This window comes from Anser anser, assembly GCF_964211835.1.
Source record: "Anser anser genome assembly, chromosome: 2".
Lineage (NCBI taxonomy): Eukaryota > Metazoa > Chordata > Aves > Anseriformes > Anatidae > Anser > Anser anser.
The window spans coordinates 9,955,834-9,980,428 of NC_139721.1; the positions used below are offsets into that span (position 1 = coordinate 9,955,834).

The 24,595-nt window shown below is 40.6% G+C and overlaps 1 long non-coding RNA gene across 6 annotated transcripts in view; it reads left to right on the plus strand.

Moving 5' to 3' along the window:
* LOC310894529 overlaps positions 1-24,595 on the plus strand; it is a 114,682-nt gene that overhangs the window by 85,803 nt on the left and 4,284 nt on the right. For 2 of the 6 annotated variants that reach the window (XR_014579985.1, XR_014579990.1), the window contains exon 3: positions 1-24,595. This exon is cut by the window's left edge; it is cut by the window's right edge and continues 4,284 nt beyond it. This is a non-coding gene — a long non-coding RNA (uncharacterized lncRNA). The other 4 variants (XR_014579989.1, XR_014579987.1, XR_014579988.1 and 1 more) reach the window with 4 other exon arrangements.

The window sequence follows — 24,595 nt, forward strand, 5'->3', positions numbered from 1 at the left end:
ACAGATAGAATTAGGGAAGTGGAATCTCATTCTTGTGCCTCTGGTCAGCTGAGGTGACATTTTTATTGTATCTATTTCTTGGAATTCAGAATATTTCAGACTTCCTCTTTGTGCAGGAAACAGAAGAGTCTTTGACATGGCTAGTAAGACTTCCTTCTTACCTTCTCCTTGAAAGGTTTTAGAAATCCATTCTCAAACACTATATTAGAGGTAAGTAAAATATGCAAGCTCTTCCTTTCGGAATCCAGGGAAAGAGTGTAAATGGAGTATTTTCCAAAGCAGAATTGTGTAAACATCATTTCTTTGTACACTCTTGATTATAAACCTACTCAGGAATGTGAGGTTTCAGAAAGGAATTAGTTCTTCTTTCATTTTTGGTATGATGAGGAGGACAAAGAGATCGAGCTGAGCGTCTGTATTCACTATCCTATCTACTATTGAAATATTTTCCTAGGGCAAGTGAAACACCATTTGCCTTTTCTCAATCATCAGTTCTCAGAGTAGAGAAAGAGTAAGTAACTTCCAGTCTATATAAAGTCAACTTGACAAATTGTTCCCCTCCCCACTGCAGTATTTGCTTGTTTCCTTTAAGATGATATGTTGATATCAAGTGGAAGTTCACATTCCTAAATGGGAATGTGTTAACGGGATAATAGGAATTTTAGAGCTTCACACAACCAGTTGCTCTTCTGTTCATTGCTCATTTGCCATGTTAGTACAGGTCTCTTTATTTTCAAGCAGCTGAGTCAAAGATCTGTTACAGAGCCTGATTTCTTCTGCTTCATATAACTTAGTTGGAAAACATTCAATTAAGAAAAAATGAAAAATAGTTTGTGCTAACAAGAGCAACCTTCTCAGTACTCTCCACCTACAAAATAGCCACATTCAGATCCACAAAGATTTAAATACAGAGCTATGATGGAAAGCAAAGGGCTTGTGAATGTGATGGCCTGGAGGCCACAGTGATGGCCCAGAGTGATCCTTTTGCAGGTCCTGCAAATGCAAACGTTAGGGACAGCACCTGCTTTGCAAAATATATGTAAAATTACACCAGCTGATGGCATCTGTGCTTTAGTTGTGTGGTCTTGATCATTGGTATGTGACTTTTAGTTGCAACTTGGGCTTAGTTATGGAGTGGATAGTTGTAGAAGGCTGGATTTATATTTTAAATATTTGTTAGAACCATGACAATCAAGCTCACTCTTGAGATATTAATGAAAGAAATGTAGTTGTGTGAAAGGCTCCAGTGTTAGATCTCACTTTATTACTTATTCTAAGCAGAGACCTCCACCAGAATTACACTAATTACATTATTATGAGCACACTGTCGGAGAGCAATTATTACCCATGGGAAACTATTATTTTTTATTAATTGATATGTACTTAAGAGTTCCAACCACGACTTAGTGCCTGTGTCCTAGGGGTTATATCAGTGCAGGAGAAAAAGACAAAAGGGAGAGGGTCTAAGAGTGCCTTTCCCAGAGTTTGTCTTAGAGGTGGTTTGTATAGAGGTGGTTTGGAACTTTCCTACTGGGAGATGCTCTTTTAGCAGAACTAAAATTTGCATTAGGAGAAATGTAAGTTGTGCATGAAAATGTTGAGCTTTCTTTTGGGAACCTGAAATGATGGTGGGCTGCCTACTGGTCTGGTAGTCCAGAAGCATTCTCAGTGTCTCTCTCAGACACCTGACCAGGAAAAAGTCTGTCTGTCTTCAGACCTGGGGGCTCAGTGTTGGAGGAAGAGATGGGCAAGATAGTACCTGGTAAGTCAGGTTTCCTAGAAAGTTTAATGGCCCGTACTTCTGCATACCATGAACTCTGGGAATGGGTGGATAAGGGCTTTCAGTCCTGTGAATGTTTTGGAGGGTTATTGCTGTTGGTTCCATTTGGCATGAATGTTTTTTCTGAAACCCTGATGCCTTCTATGGAACAAAAATTTCACTGATGGCCAAATGTACAGTATAAACTTTAGTGTGCCAGTTACTGCTGACTGATAGTGTTATGATGGTTCAAGCAAGATAGCAGGTACATGGTTTAGCCATTCATCTCAATTGGTTCATCACATCTCTGGGAACCTGTTTAAATCCAAATTTATTGCTTTCATTGCTATCTCAGGATAAACTCTACCCAAGTTAGTCTTTTGATGCTTTGTAAATGCATACCTCACCACTGGCTGTTTATCTGACGTGTCGTATGGAATTAATGGTGTTTATTCCCAGTTGACCAATTTGCATTATTGCCACCTTTACCCGGCTGCAGGATATACTTGAGCTGACCCTCCGCAATTAATCACACCCATCAACACAGCCTGTGCGACCTTCACTCAGTCACATTCACCAGTTGACAGGTATTGATTCCTTATAGAAGGATGTATTTGCAGAAATCTCTGTTAAGAAAAGCAGAAATTCAATCTCAAACTGTCTTTTGCCTAGATACATGTACCTTGCAAGTACTTGGTTCAATTCTGGATCAAAAAAAGATTTCTCGTGGACATGGCACTCTCGCCTAAGACTAAAAAGCTCTAATTCTTAGACTTATCCACCCAGTTTTATATACTTAATTCAGGTGCCAAACAGAAATATTTTGTCACTGAGGCTATTATAGTCTAAGGGAGAGAGATGGCCTTCTCTAGGCTGTACTTTAGCTCACTGAAAATCAAAACAAATGAGGTACCTTTATGTTTCCACTGACAAGTCTTCATCTTACAGACAACAATCATGGGCCTAAATGGCCAAAGAAAAGACAGAATATTCCTCAGGGAATCTCCATCGGCATGTTTCCAAATGAAGTCCTAGGTGAAAGTTAAGCTTCCCCTGAAAGGAGTAGGGACTCAGCGTTCCTGGCAGAGAAGGATCTTGCTTAGGACAGGTTTCAGGTTAGCCATATTCCACTTCAATCCTTTTCCTAAATATAGGGTCTAGTAACATTTCAGATGACCTGCCATAACCCAGCTGACCTTCAGTGGCTGGAGAAGGACACAGGTTTCCTTCAGCTTCTATGTCACATCTAGCAGTGTCATAATATCTATCTCATATACACAAGGGCATCTTAAATGGCATCAGACACCTATATTTAATTAACCCAATTCTGCTTGCGAGTTATTATATAAAAGTCCCTTTTCAAAAGGTTTAAATGTCCTTCAGACTGCAGGAGAGATCTTGGTATTCACAAATTTTGGGGTGTGTAAATTGTTTGTTTCTGTCTTATATGTTTGTGGTGTGCTTTGGAGGAGATTCCTCTGCTGTAACACTGAGCACTTGGCTGATCTCTGGGACTTCTCATTACAGTCCTTGGGAAAGGTATTTACTGACAGATTCAGCTCTAGGTAGGCTGAATTACCCAAGTTTCAAAGACTTTTCAGAAAAATGGTAAGACTGGAGTATATATATATGTATATATATATTAATCACAGCCTTGTGGTAATTTTGTTTCAACTGCATTATTTAAAAATGAGAATAGCCAACATTTAAACCACGTCTTAACAGTTAGTTGAGAACAAGAGGTATTCCTTTCTTCTCTTTTCCTTTTTTCTTCTACATTACTTCTTCTTTTCCTAGTAAGATCCTTTTGGCAAGGGAGCACCACATTTGCCAGGGTGTCATTGCTGTTAATGGTTCAGAACACCATCTTTGACAGTAGGAGCAAAATTCAGGGTTCTACTGCTTGTTCCAGTTAACAGGACATGCCAGGGATAAGCCAGGTTTCTCTTTGCCATAGCCTTATTATACCAAGGGAGGATGAGGCCATTGTTCTTTGGTGGAATCAATGAGAGATGCTGGGGGTGCTCGCAACACTTCTACCTGCCCTTGCAGCCTCCTTGGAAGGACAGACTGCAGGTACACCTGGATGCAGCCCAGAAACATCTGTATGGGCAATGGTTAGGCTCCTGCTGGAGAAGCCAGATCTCCTAAAAGAGATGCCTAAAATCAGTGGGTTGAATAGTGCCTGCCCCACACAGTATCTCTTCAGACAATCTCTCCTCTTTCTGGGCCAGTACATGCTCCCTCTTCGTAAGTTTTATTTGTTATTCTTCTCTGGATTAGATCTGGTGCTTTTCTGCTACATTTTCTATCAGCCTCTCGAAAAACATTTCTCAGTGGAATGCTCATGGCCCACATATGCTTTCCTTATGGCCATGACTGGAGTGGACGCATGCACTCAGTGGGGGTGGAGGCTTCAATTGTTCTCTTCTCAGGGAGGCTTAGCCCAAACCAGCACACACTACTTCTCTTGAGTACATACCATTGTTTTCCCCAATAAACATGGCTAGGCAACAGTCATTTTTAAGTGACATTGAAACAGCATGTACTAGATTCTCCTTTTATCAGCGGTGGTTTTAGCCCTCCCTCTGCACCCTCATCAACTGCATTGAACTTTGTGGCAGTGTTTTCTGTGAACAAGATCAGATAACAGTTAGTGTATTTTATAGTCTTGCATCTGTGCGTAGCATATCATTTTTTTCCTCCCCCTAATATACTCATTTTCTCAAACACACATTTAAACTGCCTGGCTAAAGCCTAGCATTACACTAAACCTTTGAAACTCCCAATGAAAAGCTAAAAAATTCAGACTTGTTGGTTAGCTAGAAAAGCAATAATTTATTGTTTACTTTCTTTATCACTAAACCTTGTTAATCTTGTTATCACCCAAGTAGGACTGGTAGGTAAAAATTCAGTACAGAATTATTTTGGCAACAGCTGCTTCACTAGCAGGCTCCAGTAGATTTGCAAGGCTATGGGAATTGCTCTACAGTAGTGTTATCCATCAGTGTGTACACACCTGTTTACTGTTAATGGTGGAGTGGGTTTAGCAGAGGCGACAGCTTTTTGGATAAGAGCATGAAGGAAAGCCATGGGGACGCACCCCTGGAAAGACGTTTGGCCATCTTCCAGTGAAAAGAAGAGAAGGCACATCATCCTGTGGAAAAGAGTCATGCAGAGAGAAGAAAAGAAGGAGCTGAAAAGACTCTCAATATGCACAAATGTAGGCATTAACTAGTGGAAACTGCCAGTCCAGAAGCGTGAGTTTTCTCTGTAGGTTAGAGAGAGAACCTAAGAGCTACCAAGGTTCTGTTTGTATATGTGTGTGTGTGTGTGAAGAATAAACAGGTTCCCAAAGCAGTGTGGTGACATTCCTGTGATTCCTACCCTCACACCCAAATTCAGAAGCTCTGCAATGTTTAGGTGCAGGGGTTGTTATGCAGTGTTTCATTCCAGAATTGGTGCATTTCATGGGCTAGACATGCCTGTGGCTTTCCACAAAAGCTGGATTAGTCTTGCTTTTATCTAGATGTCCACAGTATAGAAAGACACGTATGTGTCAGTCACCCTTGGCTTTCTTCATAGTCAATGGAGGGACATAGTTACTTTCAGAACATTGTCCCTCTGAACTATTTCAGGTGTCTACCTCACTGTGAGATGAGTTATGCCCAGGTGAGCCTGTTTCTCTTCACTGATGATAAAGGACATCTAGATGGTTAGCTTATGGATAAACAACTACAAGGAAACCATGGGACTGCTGTCCAGAAGAACAAACAGAAAAAATGAATCCAATGGCTGCAAGCTATGTGTATTCTCTGCACGGCCACATTCTACTGGCACTGGAACCCTTTGCATTTTGTTGTGATTAATGCCACATTTTCTGCAAGTAAATTTTGTCCAGGCCATTTGGTGACCTTTGCAGCCCATGTTTTGCACTTTGGTATGCATTTTTAATCAATTCCCTTTGGTCTTACTGAACTTTCCTTTTGAAAAGCCGAGTCTTGAATTGACCTGCTAATATCAAAATTTTTCTCAAAGTCAAGTCCATTGCTGCAGTAACCTTACTCTGATCTCATTGTCACATACACTACATATAATTTGATGTCTAACTAATCAATCTCCTAAACTGTCCGTTTTCAGTGGTCTTGTCTTAGTGGCTTGAAGAAGTCCTTATGCTTCTTCCAAATCATACTGTATGTTTCTGGTGCCTTTGGGGCTCCCACATCCAATACCAACTAAGATTTCAATCTGTCTAATTTCCCTGAAGGAATGTTTGCTTCCAGGAACAATAGGAAAGACTGTAACTATTTCCTCTGCTTCTGTGCCTCAAAAGAAGGACCTCAATTTCTTGTATCTTACTGTCAGGGTAATAAAAGTTAAATTCTTCTATCATGTCTGATAGCTGCAGTTTCTTTATTTTTGAGCCCTACACAATTCTACTGAAAGTGGACAGTAACCTCAATGTGCTATTAATATTAGACACATGGGACTGAAATGACCATGGTGATTCAGTCCAGGCCTTGGAATCACAGGTAAGGAAGGTCTGTGAAGCACCTAGTTTGTCCCATTCCTGACAGCCCACATCCATGACAACTTCCTAATACTCTCTCATTTATCAAGATCCTTCAGGAGAGAAGTCTTGACAGCCATCAGAACTAACATGCCATAGAAAGTGAGGAGAAGAGCAAGGAAACTAGAAGAAGAAATAATGGGTATTGATAACATTCTGTATCCTCAAACTAAAATAAAGTATATGCTAGTGGAAAGACTTAAATAATCCCAATAAGTAGACCATGACACAAGCTAAGGAGAAAAGTAGGAATTTTCAGTAAGGTCTTTCAGTATTTTTGTGGGAGGAAACACCTTCCTTATCCCAATTAATGAAATGCAAAGAGACCACGAGGCAAAATCTGCAGCAAGCCTTATACTATGGACATTTGCAAAGCACTCTGTCCGGAAACAAAGCAGACAATCTTGAACAATTAGGTTTACATAATCCTGGCTTCATTCTGCCCTCGTGTATGTCACTGCTTTTGAGACCTGAGCTAGTATCTCTGTGTGGAAGCATCCACACAGCATAATACTTTCTCTGTACCATTTTCCATTGTGGTTTTCCCAGAGATTTTTTTTTAAAAAGCTTTTCCTAAAGAAACATTGCTGTCCTACATATAAAACAGTGGTCTGGAAGAGAGGAGACTGGCACTATGCTGCATGCAGAGAGAACAAATCAGTTCTGTGCTCTATACCTTGCTCTGCATTCATGCTGCTGCTTGGGCAAGAAATCCGTGTTACTGGTTTGGGTGGAATGTAGAATGACACTGTCATTCAAAGAGTAGTAAAAATGCAATAGATCTCTCAGACACTTCTGTCTTAAAACAAGAATGGCTTTTAGCCATTAATATGGGAAAAACAAAAACAAAACAAAACAAAACAACAAGATGATCATATAAAGGGCACATCTTTAACACATCTATAGCATGATAAATTCTTTAGTGTCTGGTGCAAAGTTTTTAATATCAGACGATAATCTCAAGCTGCCTTCAAGCTGCACACTTTATGTGATACCTTCTGGAACTAGCAACAATCATACACCTTTGACTGTGACACAGATTTCTGGAGGAATGGGTAAAACTGGTTGGAATGGGCACTGGTAGCATTTGCAAACATGGCCCATTGGTTTTACGGTGAAAACTCCCTCTCCTATCACTCAGACAAACTATCTGATCCAACAAGTGCCATGAATGTGTCCATTCCAGAAGGTGTCCGAGGGTAGCTCTGAGTACCTGTGGCATCATTCTCCATGTTTGGGCCAATGAGTTACGTTCAGAACATCCTTGGCATATTGCAGTCCAGGACTGGGAAAGATGTTACTTGCATTTGCATCTCTGAATTGAATCAGACAGGAAGAGGACTCTGTCTTTATGTTTTCCATATCCTTTCCCCTCTCTCATGCCTCCAGATCACGTTGCAAAGCTTCTTGATTTGAACACCAGAGATGGAAGAACTATGAGACAGTGGCAGAAATGGCCATTATAGTGGGTATAGTAGGGGAACTGAGGCCGAGAGTTGGTGTGAAAGTTAGACTGGGAACTGCTGATGGGTGCAAACAATTACTTGAAGAAGATATGGAGTTGGATGGGAGATATGGAAACGGAGAGGCTGAAGCTACTTGGACCATACAATGGGGATCCAGGAGATGTGGAAAAGTGCAGATTTCACCTGTTTCATGAAAGATCAGTAGATGTGTGAAAAACATAAGGTATGAAATCACTTAGTGAGTAATGAAATTAATTTGGGATACTGATTTTTTTTTTTTTTTTTTATAATATAAAGGGAGGGTTAATAACACTTCAGCTGAAAAATCAGACATCAGACTAGGCCAGCCCCTTTGTAGTCAGTGGAGAGCTGGTCAGTAGCATTAGCATAATTTACGAAACACTGATATTTGGCCAAATTTATTTCATCTGGCCTCACTCATGCAAAACTGCATAATTATGTGATGCCTTAGGCTTTTATCGTTAGACAGCAAGCCAAATACTGTCCTCACTGTATAACCAATTTATAAATGTTTGTTTCCTGCATTATGAATGGCACCTTCATGTGTTGTTCACCAGACCCAATGACTTCAGTGTTATTCAATTAGTAATGAAGAAGCATGAAACATTAAAGACTGGGGACTTTGGTGACTTTATGCACCAATGTTTGGCACTTCATCAGCAAGCAAACACGGGTTTCCTATGGACATAGTTATACACTGGTGGGGGCAGAACCAAAGTCAACAAACATCTTAATTACCCTAGGTACCATATCCGCAGGTATCACATTACAGACCATGTACTTCAGAGAAAGCCGCAGCTTAGCTGCAAGGAGACCAGAGCCTTTGCATCAAGAAAGGTCAGAAGTCAAAGGAAATGCCAATATAAGCAATAGTCGCAGTAAAGGAGCTTAATAAAGCCCTCACCTTCTTGTTTACCCTTGATTTCTCATTTATTGTGTAATAGAGGAAAATCTAAATGCATAACGGCACAAGAAGCAGCTGGACTATGTTTGCTCAAGAAGGGGACTCAGCTGACAATGTCGACAGGAACTGGGTTAATCAAACCACATTGGTTTTCTGCTCATCAATGCCCAGAGGCCATGCATGCAGGAGATGGAATTAAGTGCTCACATTTGCACTGATGGATAGAATGCCTTTAACAACTCCACAGCAGAAGGGAAAAATTGCCACTGGTGTTGAGAATGTAAATAAAGTAAATGGGTGAGACTGATGCAATTGCATGCCTGGTCTATGTACACAGTTGCTTGAATTGGATGTGAATACCAGATAATGGCAGATATCACTGGATAACCTGTACCAGGTTTTCTTCCCACCTTCCCATTGCCAGTTTGGCCTGGTCACAGGTACGCTGATATAATTTTTCTGTCTTAACTCAGATCTCAGAAAACTGCAGTTACAAGTCCCAGATACGCTGAGGCAGACATTTAAGTAGATGTGGTCAAGACACCGTTATTGCATTGTGGCATGAGGTAGTTGGTGGTATGAGGTGGCTGGACCCTTAGCAACCTGGTCAGCCCCAGCCCTAGGCACTGGGCACCTCCATGGGGACAGTGATTAACTGAGGCCAGGCCAGGCCAGAATGTGGGCCTCTGGTTGGGCCCAGCTTGGTGGATCCATGACTGTGAATGGCTGGAGACCTCATGTTCTTTAGGATTGTTGGGGCAGGAACTGATGGTCCATGGGGGTCTGAAATAGTGACCTGTGGTCAGATTGGGGTATACTCAGTTGAGGCAGGCATAGTAAGGGCTGTGTGTACACTTCAGGCTGTGGCAACTCCTCAAGAAGCACTTTTCTGTGTAGGTGACTGGGCACTGACACAGGTTGCCCAGAAAGGTTGTGGAGTCTCCCTGCTTGGAGCTATTTAGAAGCTGCCTGGACGTGGTCCTGGACAACTGGCCCTGGGTGTCCCTGCTTGAGCAGGGATTGGACTGGATGACCTCCAGAGGGTCCTTCCAACCTCAGCCATTCTGTGACTCTGTGATTCCTACTAATCTCATTTGCTTCCTGGGGTCCTGTTGGATCTGTGCATGGTAGCAGATCCTCTCTTTGTACCAAGGTCAGACTCCCCTGAGTAACCACAGACCTCACCTTGACCTTTGTTCTGGACCTTGTCTGTGTATTATCTAGTCTAATTGGTGTCCTTCATCCTCTGCCACCCCTAATAATGTGAATATGCTTATGCAATGATGTGAATACGCAGTCTATTTCCTTTTTGCTTAACATGCTGCAACTGGTCCTTACCAAGGAATCTGTCTGAATTACCAAAACTTTTAAGTGGTCCCTTTACTGTAGTGCAGCTTTGTGGGGCAGATATAAGGTAATGAACAACCACAAGTGAATTTTCTTCTTGTTACTAAATGTTAATCTTTGTCTCTTCCGTTGTCTTACTGTTGATTCTTATTTTCTTCATTTCTTGTATCTTCTCTTCTTGAGGGAACCCCAGGGGAGCTGCTGGGATGGAGCACACGACATACCCTTACTGAAACCAAAAACTCAGTTGCCTGGTGAAGGGTGGTGCAGAGCCTCCATTGATTATTTGTGTGGTGTAGGGCAGATACCTTAGATATCCAAAACCCCTGGAGACCTGTCTGTCTGTGGCTCAGACTGCCTATGCTCAACATAGCCTTCATGCCTACTGTGCCTCCAAGTTTAAGGGAGTGCTGAGTGAGTCACCTTCCTGCTGTATTGGGCTCAGTGAAGAGCAGTGATAGCCACATTTAATGTAGGTGCTCCAAGTAAGTGATCTGAATATAATGTCTTGTGGTCTGTGAGGTGCTCATGCTGCACTGACTGATTTCAAATGGTCAGCATTTACCAAAAGCACTGCAGCATTTATCTGGGTTAAACGGTTAACTCCAATAATAAAATTACCCATTTAGCTATATGATCATTTCAAATAGCCTGTTATATAGTAAATCATACACCTTCTCTCAAGTCAGTACTAGTTGCCTACATTTTGTTCTCTTTTACTACACCTCACTGGCTTAAGCTGATACATCCCAGTAATTACATTTTTCCTGGTATACGATCTGACTTTTCATTATTACCCCAAAGAAAGTTTGCATTCAGACTGAATGCAGAATTAGATCCTCAGTCTTGCAACAGAAGATAGTGGCTGTTTATCAATATCCCATAGAAGTGAAAGTTGTGGATTATTTACGAGCTGCTAAATGTAGTCATCCAACAATTAGTCTGGGTTTCAGAACTTGGGAGGTGGGTGCTTGCAGGTCATGCCTGACATGGAAAAACATGAATGGGTAAAATGACCCTTCTTCCACATTCATGAAAGGTTTAAAAAATTGCAAAAGCTGCTGCCAGGTCACCTGTAACAAGTTTCAATTCCCAGAAGCATGTGGGAGAATTTTCAAAGTCAAAAATCAATGGCTATGAAATTACACATTAGTCTAGGGGAGTGTACTTTGCCTGTTTCCACGGCTAACATTCATCTTCCTATAGTAATAGTGGCGCAGACAATTTGCCATGGTAAAGTTGATCTATAAGTGTTTTAATTAAAGTTCTGACAGCAAATTGAAACCTTATTTTACTTGCAGGACAGACAGAATTCATTTCCCTCTCATCTGAGAACTCATGCCTGGAGGAGGACCTCAGGATTGGCACAGGTTTGAGAGGAACATTAGGAAAACACACATGCTCATCAGGCTCTAAGTTAATGCTGTTACGTCTTTTCTCCTGCTCTGCAGATGAGGGGCTGTAAGAAGTGGATTGTTCTTGTAGCTTGGACACTTGTTGGACATCAAGACTCATTAGCACTCATCAGTCTTTGGGCACTTCGAAGCTGGTTTGTAAGGTGGTGTGGATGCTTTTCCTGGCTAATACATGGGTGAGAGGTGAGGTACGCAGTCCACTCTGAGGCAGGTTTAGAGGCTGGAAGGAGGAAGAAGATGTCAGGGAACAGAACATCTCCTCTACTCTGAGGAATATCTAATTCCTTCCCTCAAGGCAGAGGAAGGTGGCAGCAGAAAGGAAGGAGAGGATTATCATGGGGCTTTGGAAGGGCAGCAGTAAAGGCTCAAGGAAATGATCAGAAATGATGAGGAAACTGCAGCAAGAGTTTATTGCATTTTTAAAAAATTATTTTTTTATTTCTATGGCCCTGGTAAGCTATGTAAGACAAAGTATGAGGCTGAACAGGCTTAAGAAAAAGGAAAATTAGGTAGTTTCCCAGAGTGGAAAAGAAAAGTTATAAATTCAAGACACAAAGAGAGACCTCTCTAGTCTTGGAGCAGCATCAGCATTTCTGTCAGAGGTGTGTGCCAGGTTGTTGTTGGTGGAGCTTCCCAGGCACATGCAGAGTAGTGCGACAGGATGGAGCAAATCCTTAGCAGCACTAATAACTGCTGATGTACTCATCCCTGAGGGCTGTCACCCTCCCAGCTGCTGAAAATAGTCTGTGCATATTGCAGGGTTGTATCTGCAGGGACAGCAAGGTGTGGGAGAAATTGTTCCTGGCTGTGTCAGTCACTCTGTTACCCCACAGTATGGTGTGTGCACTGTCAGCTGGGACAGAGAAATAGGTTGGGGACCAGTAGAAGAGAGCCATGGTCACCTGCTGTGAGGACAGGGCACAAATTTTTATCATCCAGAGTTATCTAGGTGATGCTGATATCCAGAGGAGCTGCTCTGTTTCTTCTGGCAAGATGAACCTTGCCTTCATTGATGAGAAATACTTTACTATGTGTGTGAGTTTAGAAATCTCACTTTTTACTTAAAAGAAAAAAAAATATGTGCTGGAGGGACCTGTCTCTTTCTGCTGATGGCAGAGGTAATCTATAAGGCAACGTTAACACACTGAAGAGCTTGGAGTCCTCAGAAAAAAAAATAATAAAAAAAATAAACTCACCTAATCTTTCCATAAATAAAGAGGAAAATGTTAATTCCCAGGAGTTCAGCAAGAGAAATAACTGACCTAGAATATAATGTATAATGGTCTAATACCTCACCAGCTGAACTTCCACTGGGGGCAGCTGAGATAACTCAATTTTCTGTGTCCCCAGTTTTTCCTGTGCAAAAGCTAAAGGATCATGAAGCAGAAGCCTCCACTGGGATAGTTGTTAATATTTTGATTATGATTTGATTTGAGAAGCGACCTGAGAATCAACAAACTATAAGGCCATACACCTTTGCCTTCAAAACCACCCTCTGCAGGATATATATATATAATCTTTAGTCGGGGCAGAAAAGAACTAGAAAACCACCAAAGCACATGCTTAATTTTCACAAAGTGTGAGACCATGGAAAAGATCCATGCCTCTTTCTTGTGGGTTAACCACTAAGTCTGGCAGCTCCTTTTGGGACTCACATAGCGGCTTGGTTTTGTAATTATTTATAGAACATTAATTTTCAGTCAGGAAAGAACTAATTGTTTACCATTAGCATAACACTCAATTTGAAATAATTAAGGAGAACTCTGTTTTGCACTAATCTTAATCTAAGTCTGAAATGTATCCCCAAAGTCCATTAAAAACAAAGCAAAACCCACTGTTAATTAGCGATTTACTCTGTTACAATAGCTGGGAGTTTTAACACATTCAAATAAAGACTAGACAACATTATAAAATAAATCTCCCAGTTTGTCACATTTGAGAGTTACTAATAAAGAGGGTAATTCAGCATTATAAAAGTGCTTACTTTGTCTGGGAAGCCTGATAGCATGTCAGCGTTACATAATTCGCATGATGGGGGATCAGATGAGAGATATAAATTGTTTGGTTGGGGAAATTAACTGAGAATTGATTCTCTCTGTTTTAATTTAACATCAGAATGCTGGAAAACTCCTAAAAGCAGATGGGCTATTGATCCGACAAGAGGATAATCAGTGCATCAAAGCAGGAGGAGGACGAGAGACGGAACTCTTGAGGCTCTTCAGTGACTGCTGTCTCAGACAGAGAAATCTTATTCACAGCGAGTCCTGGGAGGAGGGAGCTGGAATAGGAGAGGCTGCTTGGAGACAAACACTCACCCCTGCATGTGAAGCTGAAAAATTATGTCTTGCAGGGGAGGAAATGTAAAATCAAAGAGGGAAAATCTTAAATTATAAGAGGATGGGTGAAATAACGACCTCACAATAACTCACTGAGGATCCATAATCCACCAATGTCTGTCCTGTCTGCAAGGCATTAATTGTCATGTTCATGAAAGGAGTTTGAGAGTCCTGAGGGGATGGGCTCAAAAGAAGCTGTGTCTTCTGCTACGTGAGGTCCAGACACTGATGTGAGCTTCCATGACTATTTATTTCTCTGAAGTTTCTGAAGAAATAGAAATAATTAATGACTGGCTGTGTCTCTTTGGCTCTGGGAGCAGACCATTTCTGTGTCCATGTTAACCACACATAAATGATGTTGTCTGATGGGCAGCCTGCATTATGGACAGAGTCAGGACGTCCTGACTCTTGGCATGACTGTTATGTGCAGTGGCCTAAAAGCAGCACAGGAGCATCACTGTTTGAGGAGGATAGGGAGGAAAGGGATAAAATTCTTATGTTCAGCCAGCGGTACTTAACGCAGGTCCTGGAGGGGATCCAAGCAGACTTAAGGCTATATTTATGTTTCCTTCATCTAGGTTGTCTTCCTGACACAGCATCTCACTGGTGAAATTTGGAAGACCCAAAAGGGGCTATGTTTTTTGCACACCCTTGTAACCCCAATCCCATTACAGCATTTGAGAAATAGTTGGGTAAGGCATCATCCCTTTGCCAGTTGGTGCATCCTACTGTGGGGTGTCTGTGGACACAGAACAGGACCATGGACGTGTGGTCTGGTGAACAAAGCATGGGACTGGTCTATGAACTCTAAACTTTCTCAGTGCCTCTGAGCACTCTGACTGTCTCTTTCTATCTATTTGTGTAAAAACAGGATGATAATTGTTTTCCCCTCACTTCTCATGCAGTTGTTTTGTTTGGAAATCTGTCTAGGAAGACATGCTCTTTTACTGTGTAGAACACAGAATCATAGTCATAAAATCATTTAGATTGGAAAAGACCTCTAGGATCATCAAATCCAGCTGTTTACATCTTACACAAGAAAGGGTGTTGTTATTTCATTGTTTCTCAAGTGGGATGTCAGTGCCACTTCACACATCACTGGGGATCCTGCAAATCATGGTTTGCTGAAGGTTCTGCATCATACCTGATAGCTCCCTGGGGACATCCTGGATGCCTTAGGGCACCTCACAGTGAATCCTGACCTGTTTGCTGTGGTGGATCCACGGCAGTCATTAATTCACTTATTTGTGTTTCTAAACACTTATGGGGTACTATTAGGAAGAAGTTACATCAGGAACTGACATTTAGCCCTTTTTCATGATGTTGGACTTATTCCAAGGTACTTTCTGACTTACTGATGCTTTTCTACAGCTTCCACTAGGTTTCAGTGAATCCCAAAGTTTTGTTCATCATAGACTTTATTTTAAGAGTGATGGATTCACATGAGTGTTAACCCATATCCTGGCACTGGTGTAAGCTACTTCTGACCAGAATGCCCTTGGAATTAATGCCACAGGTTGCTTTCAGCACAATGACATAAAGAGGGCAGCAGAATATTTTCAGTCCTTTTGGGTTCAGGAGCATCCCAGCCCCTGTGAGACACAGTAATTGTGCCATTGGCATTAGGTTTTCCCCTCCCTCCATCAGATACCTCAAGAAGGTCAAACACATGACCAGCAAGTGCTCTCCTGACCGCAAAATTCTGTGTTTGAGCCAGGCAGCCATAAACCAAGTACAAATCGTCCCGATTAGTTGCTGCTCTGACATTGCTGGTTCAGAAATGGATATGTAAAGAACAAGTGGGCACAGCTGGAGATGTTCCCTGTAATTTTGAGGTTTGCCCCTATCTACGGCCATTCAGTTTGTGGTATCAGTCATAAGAGGAAACAATTTCTTATCACAGGGACTCTGAAAAGAGAAACCAAAATTCACTGCCCTTCATGGGTCCAAGCTAAATGTTTTTGCCAGAGAGACATCAAATAAGTCTCTTCTATATTGCTTTTTATGTGGCAAAATTGCAGTTAGTTGTGTAGAAACCAAAACAATGTGGCTGAACTCTTATGGACTTGAATCTACAAGTGAACCATGAACAGAGAGGATGGTCAGGGATTCACAGAGGAAAAGTTTGGAAAAGATGTTTTGATTCATCATTTTGTTCTGTAAAAGTCTCATAATGTTTTAATATTTTTTAGAAGTTTCACATCCACGTTTTGTGACAAACAGAGCTTGCTCTTTCACTTACACTAAAAATGTCAGTTCCACTTTGAGATGGCAGGGACAGCAGGGACAACTTTAGTGTTATAGAATCTGAGGAGCCTGAAAGCAGAAAAATCTCTACCTTTTATTCTCCAAACTTTTTTTTTTTTTTAAAGTCTTTAGATTTTAACAGGGTTTAAAATTGAAATGGCTTTGTGGTAAGATGATAATGCCATGAAGTAGCAGGTAGAATGTGAACCTCTTTCTTCTGCTGCTCACTGGAAGCTATCTCAGGCAGCTTGATAGTCACTGTTGCTATCTTACATGACTGACTCTTCCCTTTCAAAGTATGAACAACGTGGCTGCTGATCTTCGCTCTGAAGCCTCCACTAGCTGGCAGGGAGATGCTCTTCAGAGAAGGACATAGAAAGTTTATGGTCCAAAGTGATTAAGGTGGAAGGTACTTGTTACTCTTTCCATTTTAAAGATAGTGAAGCCAAAGGACATTGGAAAAATAACCAGTGACAGTGGCAGGTTTCAAAACCACATTATGTGCATCCCCCTGCTCACTCATGATTGTATTTACAGGTCCCTACCACAATTAGCAGTTATCAAGTTAATTTGCATCCTGCATCCTAATTGGCAATAAAAGATTTTTGAAGAAGTTGAAACTTCAATATTGATTTTAAATCAAAGAGCTTTTTCTGAGGGAAAAGAAAGAGATTTTATTAATAATTTTGTGTATTATAATGGTACCTTCAGACCCTATGCAAAAGTACAGTGTGCTTTGCCAGGAAATTATTTAGGCTCCTGCAGGGTGTTAATCCAAGCAGACTAGACAGGCAAAGAAATTATTATCCCCTCCTTATTGATGGAGATTTGAGGGATTAAGCCTGAGTTTCACAGAAGCAGGTATGACCTTGAAAGAACTAAACCCAAATAATCTAAAGCCCTGCTAAGTGCCATTGGCTGCTAATATTACTCCTTTTGTCTTTATAATCTGAAACAAAAGCAAAAACATGAACAACACTACCGTACGATTGGTCAAAAACAGTGAAAAAGACACATAGGGAAGTGTGATGATAACCTATCAAGCATTTGGGTTTATTCATTGGAGGAAACTTAAGGAAACTGCTATAGCCTCATTTATGCAACTGAGGAGCTGGTTGCTATGGGTGGGTATGAGGGATGCAAGCAGCACATTTTATATAGTGAGACAAAATCATTTCTTAGACCAGCTGAGATAGCTGCAGAAAGCTGACAGAATTTTGGGCAGTCAATCCCTTCCACAAGTCATAACTGTGTTATAACTGGATGATAATGGGATCACTAAGTATTATTTAGCAGCTCTTAAAACAGCACAAGTCATTCCCTTGAAGCTAAGCAATTTGTTTCTGTTTCTCTTTGTCTCTGGAAGAAAGGGTAATGAAGTGTAGATTTGTGAAGTCTCAGAAACTGAGTGTCTGTTTACATGGCTCAGTGCAGTACTGGATCGACTTGAGATGGTTCCTAGCCCTGTGTCAGCATCATTATCACCAGTTTTGCATAAAATCCACGGAACAAACAAGTTTAGCAAGAAGAAAAACACATCTGTGGGAAAAGACAGTCTAAGCATGGCTGCACTGTTTCTTATTCAGCACTGATTTGACTGTCTCCTTACACCTCTGCACCACACTTATGGGCTGGACTTCCCCTTTTAACCAGAGTGGTCTCAAGACAGCAGCAGGTCACATCAAACCCTCCTGAGAAGGAACCTGTGTCTCTTCTTGTACTGTCATCATACTCCAGGGGCACAAGAGAAAGATGAAGGCCCAATACTCTCTACTTTGTAGGTAAATGACCCCTAGAAATGTCTGCAGGATAACATTACCTCTTCATCAAGACACATACAAGAGTACTTTTGGTCTTGAAGCCACCCACAGTAATGCACAGACAAGCATATGCATAGGGTATCTACAGCTGACTTACCATAGCCCACAGCAGAGCATTTTCCCTGGTGGATATTTGACTGTAGAAACTCTTCTTCTTAGCCTACCTGTATCATATGCCACCTATAGCATTGGGACCTGCCTGAAGGATAAGGTAAGCCCTATACTACACAGTACCAGGAGGAAAAGGTTGTCATAGTTAAACCTCATGACTCAAGGTCTTGGTGCACAGTATCCTAGGCCTGACTCAGTATCTGAACATCAGCAAGGTTTACTGGGAAAAATTTAATGCACATGAATAAAAGTTATGCGTGTACTCAAACTCAGGATGCTTTTTAAATGTTTGGTAAATGAAGGAATAGCTGAGTTCCTTTAAACAACAGTTAGCTGTTATTAACCTGAGAATTTCCAGTTCAGTGTTAAGTTTGTCATTCATTAACAAACTTGTAATTTCTTGGAACAGTTGTTTTATGGAGTAAGAACCTCATAAGATTTGCCTCTTTCAGTATGTGCGAGCCTGTCTATGCTATTACCCCTGCAAAAAGAGTCTGCTTCACCATCAGAAGAAGAAAGGAAAAGAGAAAGTCATGATCTTCCAGTACCGTAAACGGTTTCTTCAGCAGATAAAAGTACAGAGGATTACCACATCTGAAGCAGTAGCTCCTGGTATCTAGTGGTCTTTGAATACATTACCCACTATGCTTGAGTTACCAAGTCATTTCCTATTTTATTGTGTTCAGCTCTTCATCGTTCAGTGGCTCATGGAAATTTATGTGACATATTCACAAAGGAAATAAAAATATTTTCAACTGACTTAGTGTATCTGACATAAAGTTTATAGCAATCTTTTCAGCTAAGTCCATTGAGTAAGTAAAATATGATTTTATTGGCCAATATTGAAGAAAAAGAGTTTCATTGCTAATTCATCATGCTTCATTCAGTCTCATTATTTTATAGGTATCATGATGAATGTCACTGTAAAACAAAGGGTAGAGCATTTGTGTTGTGCTGTTCATATCACAGGCCAGTGCTTTAACTGACACAGTAGTCAACTATTTAGTTGTACCTATATCATTGCCAAGTTTCAGGCTTTGAAAGAAAACATCTGAATGAAAGTAGAGTGAAAACCAGTCTGCATATAGAATACTTCGTCTTTGAAAGAAAAGCATGCTTTGTTGAACAGCTATTCTGGTCATCTCTGTTTGTGCCTTTGGTTCATTATTTCTACTTCCAAAACAAGACTGCTTTAGCACAACTGAGCTATCAAGTTTGCTCTTACTGTTTCTGACTAAGGCTTTTCAACACCAGCCTTCACCATGCTGCATCGCTTTTCCAAAGGTTAGGAATTCCATGAGTAAAGAGCATCAGGGTGATGATATATATTAATCTCACTTTGGTTCAAGCAGGTGATCTCCCCAGAAACAACCAATCAACCAACCAAACAAATAAAATCAAAACAAAATAAAACAAACAACAACAAAACCTGACAAAAACTGAATGCAGACATTAAGATCAGCACTGTTTTTGAAGAACCAAACAAAAACAGTGCAGTGTAGTGCACTTAAATCTGCAGGGCTTTGGAGAAGCATATTACTTTTAAAAAACACTAATGGAATTCCTATTCCCTCATTCTCCTTTCCTGGGCAAGCCCCAAAGTATTTTTTTTTTTACCATCTTTTTAAGGAAGAAATGTCTTGTGGGAGATGCTTGTTAAATCTTGGCAGCATATCACTGCAATGCACCTTTCCAAACAAAACCACAAACCTTATGATTGCTCCATAACTTTTAATGTATAACAAGGAGTTCTGCCGCTATTGTAAAAATACCAGCTGACTTTTAACAGGACCATTAATTGATACTGTATCCTATTAGAACTCTTGTTTAAAAGGCAGTAAAATTTTAAACATTCTTGAATGTATTAATAAAGAAGGCCATTAGACATGCTTGTTTCAAGAGTCTTGATAAATTAATAAATGTTGAGTTAATTACAGTGCAGGACATTGTGATGTATTTCTGAGGCTGCAATGAGTATATTTCAAAGAGGACTCTTATCAGAGTTAAGCATGTGTGCAACAATAGTTAACTGGTGTAGTAAATCTGACAGGAATGTTTGTGTTTACTCTCTTCATTATCTAAAATGATTTTTTTTTCAACTTTAGATGAGATTAGATTAATACTTCATTCTGAAGATCTCCACAGGTGTGGGGTTTACTTTAGTCATCTATTTCTTCCTCAGATCCTTCAGCATCATTTGTTGCCATAGGATTTTGATCAGAAATATGTTACAAAAAATAATAGATAAGTGACACTGTACTTAAACCAAGACCATTTCCCACCTACTATTTTCATCTCACTCTGTCTCTGAGGAGGAAGAGCAAACAGATTAAACTCATGGCTGAATATAAGCTTGAAATGCTTACTTCTTTCTTTGCATCCACTTGTGCTAGCACCATGTCAGTTAATACAGGAGGTGTTTTCTTAAATCATGGTATATACTTGGTGACTCACCTTTCATTTAGCACCATTTTTGGTAAGTACATATATTTTTTACACATAAGGACTTTGATACAATACACCCTTGCTAACATTCCTACAAATCTTTCTGTTGCAGTTTTTATGCCTTTCTGCCTGAACATCTGGTCTGCTGTAATTGGTGACAATGTTCTAGTTGATTTTTAAGGGTGCTTATTGATTTAATCTATATGTTTATGGGTATCCAATATCCAGTAGTAATGCTTAGTGGCCTTTCTACTTTTACAACTCTTTCACTCTCTTTGAAACATTGAGTTATTCTCTTGAACTTTGGCTCTACTGGCTGAGACCCAATGGGACTATTCTGCACAGCACAGCGCAACTAATACATGGATTATTTACTTTTTTAATTTATCTGTTCAATAACACCCCACTCTCCCTCTGATCCCCATGAAATTTTCCAGAAATCATTGTTTTTTGCACCTCTTTTGCTTAGGAGGAATGTAAATAAATCTTGATAGAAAAGCAGGAGGGAAAGAATTCTGCTGGCTCCATCTGTAGAATACAAGAAGCCTGGACTCCATACCAGTATTCCCCAATCTTAGAAGCAAGAGAAATCCTGTTTCAAAAAGATGTGTGTGGTTAGTAATACAAAAGTTTAAATGGTATTCTTCTGACATGATACAGATTGGAAATGACCTGAGTCGTTCTTTGACTGCTGAGTACAGCTCAAAGTATAAAATTCTATTTTAGAACACTATTCTGACATGGTCATGCAATTTAAATCATACACATCGTGCTGTCTTTTCATACAAAAGATTATTTTTTGACTGATGGAGCATGAGCTTGATGCTGAAACATAACAGGCAGGAACCTTTTTTTAAAGACTATGTGAAGAGGAAACAAATGCTTTTATTAACTTAATGCAACTCAAGTCCCACTGAACAGGAAGTCCCACATGACAGGAAGGTCATATTTTATTAATTTTCCTCTCTACTGGTCAACTCATATGAGTCTTTATTTAGACCATTTACTAGAAAGATAAGCCTTTTAAACGATCTCTTATAATAGAAACTCTTATGAAAAGCAATCAAAAGAGAGCTTGAAAAGTTAGTTTCAATTTTTCATAGCAACTTCTCCCATCTATTCCCTTGACCCATCTATTTATTCAAGTCTGTGTTTGCATGTAATAAAATCAAAGGATATGCAGTATATGTTGCTTTGAGTAAGCTATTGTTTTACCTGGGTAATTTTCATTGATGTCTCCAAGTTGGAGATTCTCTTTGCTAGATTCCTGCAGCAACTGAGAGCCAAATCTGAAAATGAACTATTGGTTTGTGTTAACTATTACTAAAGAAGGGCAAATTATTTTTTTTTGAGACAGAAGAGAGATTTCTGCTTTCTCTCTCTCTCTCTTTGGAAGAAATAGCATTACTTCAGTTTTACAACAATCTCCCTGAACCTGAGGATCTGTCCCCAGAAGTTTACCATTGAAGGGGGTGGATGAAGAATGATGATTATGACTCTAAATTCTAAGCCTTATAGCCTATCTTAGCAAAATGACAACAGTGTGGATAGCAACAGGGTCATTTCTGTAATGAGAAAGCTAGTGCTATTTGTATTTTGTGGGTTTTATGATTAGAGAAGCAGATCTTAGTAATTTGTAAGGAAGTTAATTACTTTACAAATGTGCTCAGATTTGCTCGTCTGCAAAGCTGTATGCCAAAAGATGTTTACCCAGGTCTTGCTTGGATTAATGGTGAAGGCCAGGAGATCAGCACAATGTTGGTGCAGTGCAGAGTGGTGTGAGGGAGCCCTGGACACTCCCTGAGTGGGTGGCTGTGAGTGCACTCTGCAGTACGGCCTCATGCAGAGACAGTGAAGAGTTCACTTAAGCAGGTGTTTTTCTTCTCTCAGGGATCACATCCCTTGTTCCCCTGACTTTCTAAAAGGTTGGATCATGAAACCTTGCTTCATTTTGGAGCCACCTACTCAGTGCTATGTTTGCTCTGGCTAAGGTGGACATTTCCCCTCCTATTCCATTTACAACCTTTCTGTCTTGCTGTCGGTCTGTCTGGGATGTGCAGTGGATCTCAGCTGTCCTAGGCACAAAGACAACTGGATCCCTTGTGCTGAACAAGTTTGATTTAACCTGCAACTGATCAGACATTGCTACCTGTGTCTACTAGTTTCGTTTGTGAGGATACCTGCTTAAGCACTATTTGGAATGAAAAGTTAATGATGATGGAGGTTACCATCCAACACGGTATTTAAGTCACAGTCCCCTGCTGGAAAATAACCTGAGCATACTCTGAGGTCTCACCACAACCCACAAATTAATGGGTTGTCCCTCTGAAAGGACTCTTAAGGGTACCATGACAGCCTCCTCACTCCTAACAAAGGAAGACTGCTATGCAAACACACATCCAACAGGGCTTGTTTGTAAGAGTATGATGCATCTTTATCCATATTTATTGGAGAGTTTGGTGATCTGCAGTGGAGGAGAACTGAAACAATAAGTATCAGAATTGTTCACCTGAAAGGAAACTGGTTGATATCTCTCACAGATCTTCCCCTTCACTCTCCAGACACAACTCCTTCCAATTAAAATGTGAAAAGGACAATGCCACTGTCCTGTGAACTCATGCTCTCCCCGAAAGCACTTGGTTTTAAAGCCATCTCCAATAGTAGCATCAGCTCAGGGATCTTTGCCTCTGTCACCTAGCCTGATCTGAAATCTTCTACTCTTCTTTTAAAGGGGGAATTATAACTTTCAATCCAAATGCTGAATAAAAGTGTTTTTAGCTTAAAAGTGGAGGAGGAAGAAAAGCTGTCTTGTATACTGAATGACAGAATTACCTGCTTTCAAAACTGAAGTACATCCAGCCATATTCCTCTTGGAATCAAATTAGCAACTCATTTAAAAAAAAAAAAAAAAGAGTCAATGTTGATTTTGTTTAAAGCCTGTATTGTATTCTTTTATCTAGTCCCTTTTCCCTTGTCTAATGCTTACTTCAGCTTAGCCACCTAGGTAATGGTTCTGTGGGACAGTTTTCCAAGGTAATATCTTTTCTAGCCATATGTCTGATTTCCATGCCATATCTATCAACAACCCTCTTCAGAGGAATCATCCTGCTGATAGTAGAATAAAAGTGAAACATCACTAAATGCTTGGGAAAAAAAGAAGTCAAAAAGGTTTGTGTTTTAATACTTTTCTTGGACCTTTATTTTTTTCACTTCACTTTGTAGTGGATTTGGTTTCAACACTGATTCCACCTAATTTATGTATAAAAGGTGTATTTTAAAGTGAGATGATTTCCCAAACAATTTTTTGCCTGCGTGGGAGATGTTCCTAGGCAAGTCACCACTTCTTCCACCCAGAGTTAATGTAAAAGTGGACCTAAGGAGGTGTTTTATATTTGATGCCCAAGGGAAGAGGGTATGATCAACAGAGACAGTGCTGTCCTGAACACTCAGTGCTGTCAGGTCCCCCAGTCTGTGCTGCCAAGGGAAAAGCAGTGCATCCATCCTGGATCAAAAAATAATTTTGTACCACTTACATGTTGCTAATATATTTGAGATAATGATAAAACCATGATGATCATGCAATGATTTTGCTTGACCCCAGGAGGTCAAGAAAAGATTAAAATTAAGAGCTTCAGAAACAAGATTAGTTCATTAAGGGGACCCCATCCCTTAGGCACTGGGAAAGAAGTAGGAAGGGAAAGTGATGATGGATGTACGTGAGAAAGGGAGTCAGATAACTGCTGCCTGCAGTCCGACCAGCAAGGCCACAGAGCTGTGCTAGATTTAGGCAATGTGTGTATGGCATATACTACTCACATGCTACATCTGGGGTTTGGGATGAAATCTTGCAAACCCCCCTGATCCCCATGTCCCCTCACCATGATTACCAGAGCAAGGACATGTGAGAGCCATCCTGATTTGGGTGACATCATTGCTTCAGCTGGTGTGTGTTGCTCTGCCATGCTGCTCCTCAATGCTGAACTCGGATGCTGGGAGAAGCACAGCTGTCACACTGCTGGGCCTGGAGTCCCCTTTCCTGGCACTGAAGGGTATCACAGCTTTCCCTCCTGCACGTGACACATGGCATTCACCATGCCAGTTGGAGCTGAGGGGACATTTCCTGATAAAGCCTCGGTAAATCTGCCTTGTAGAAA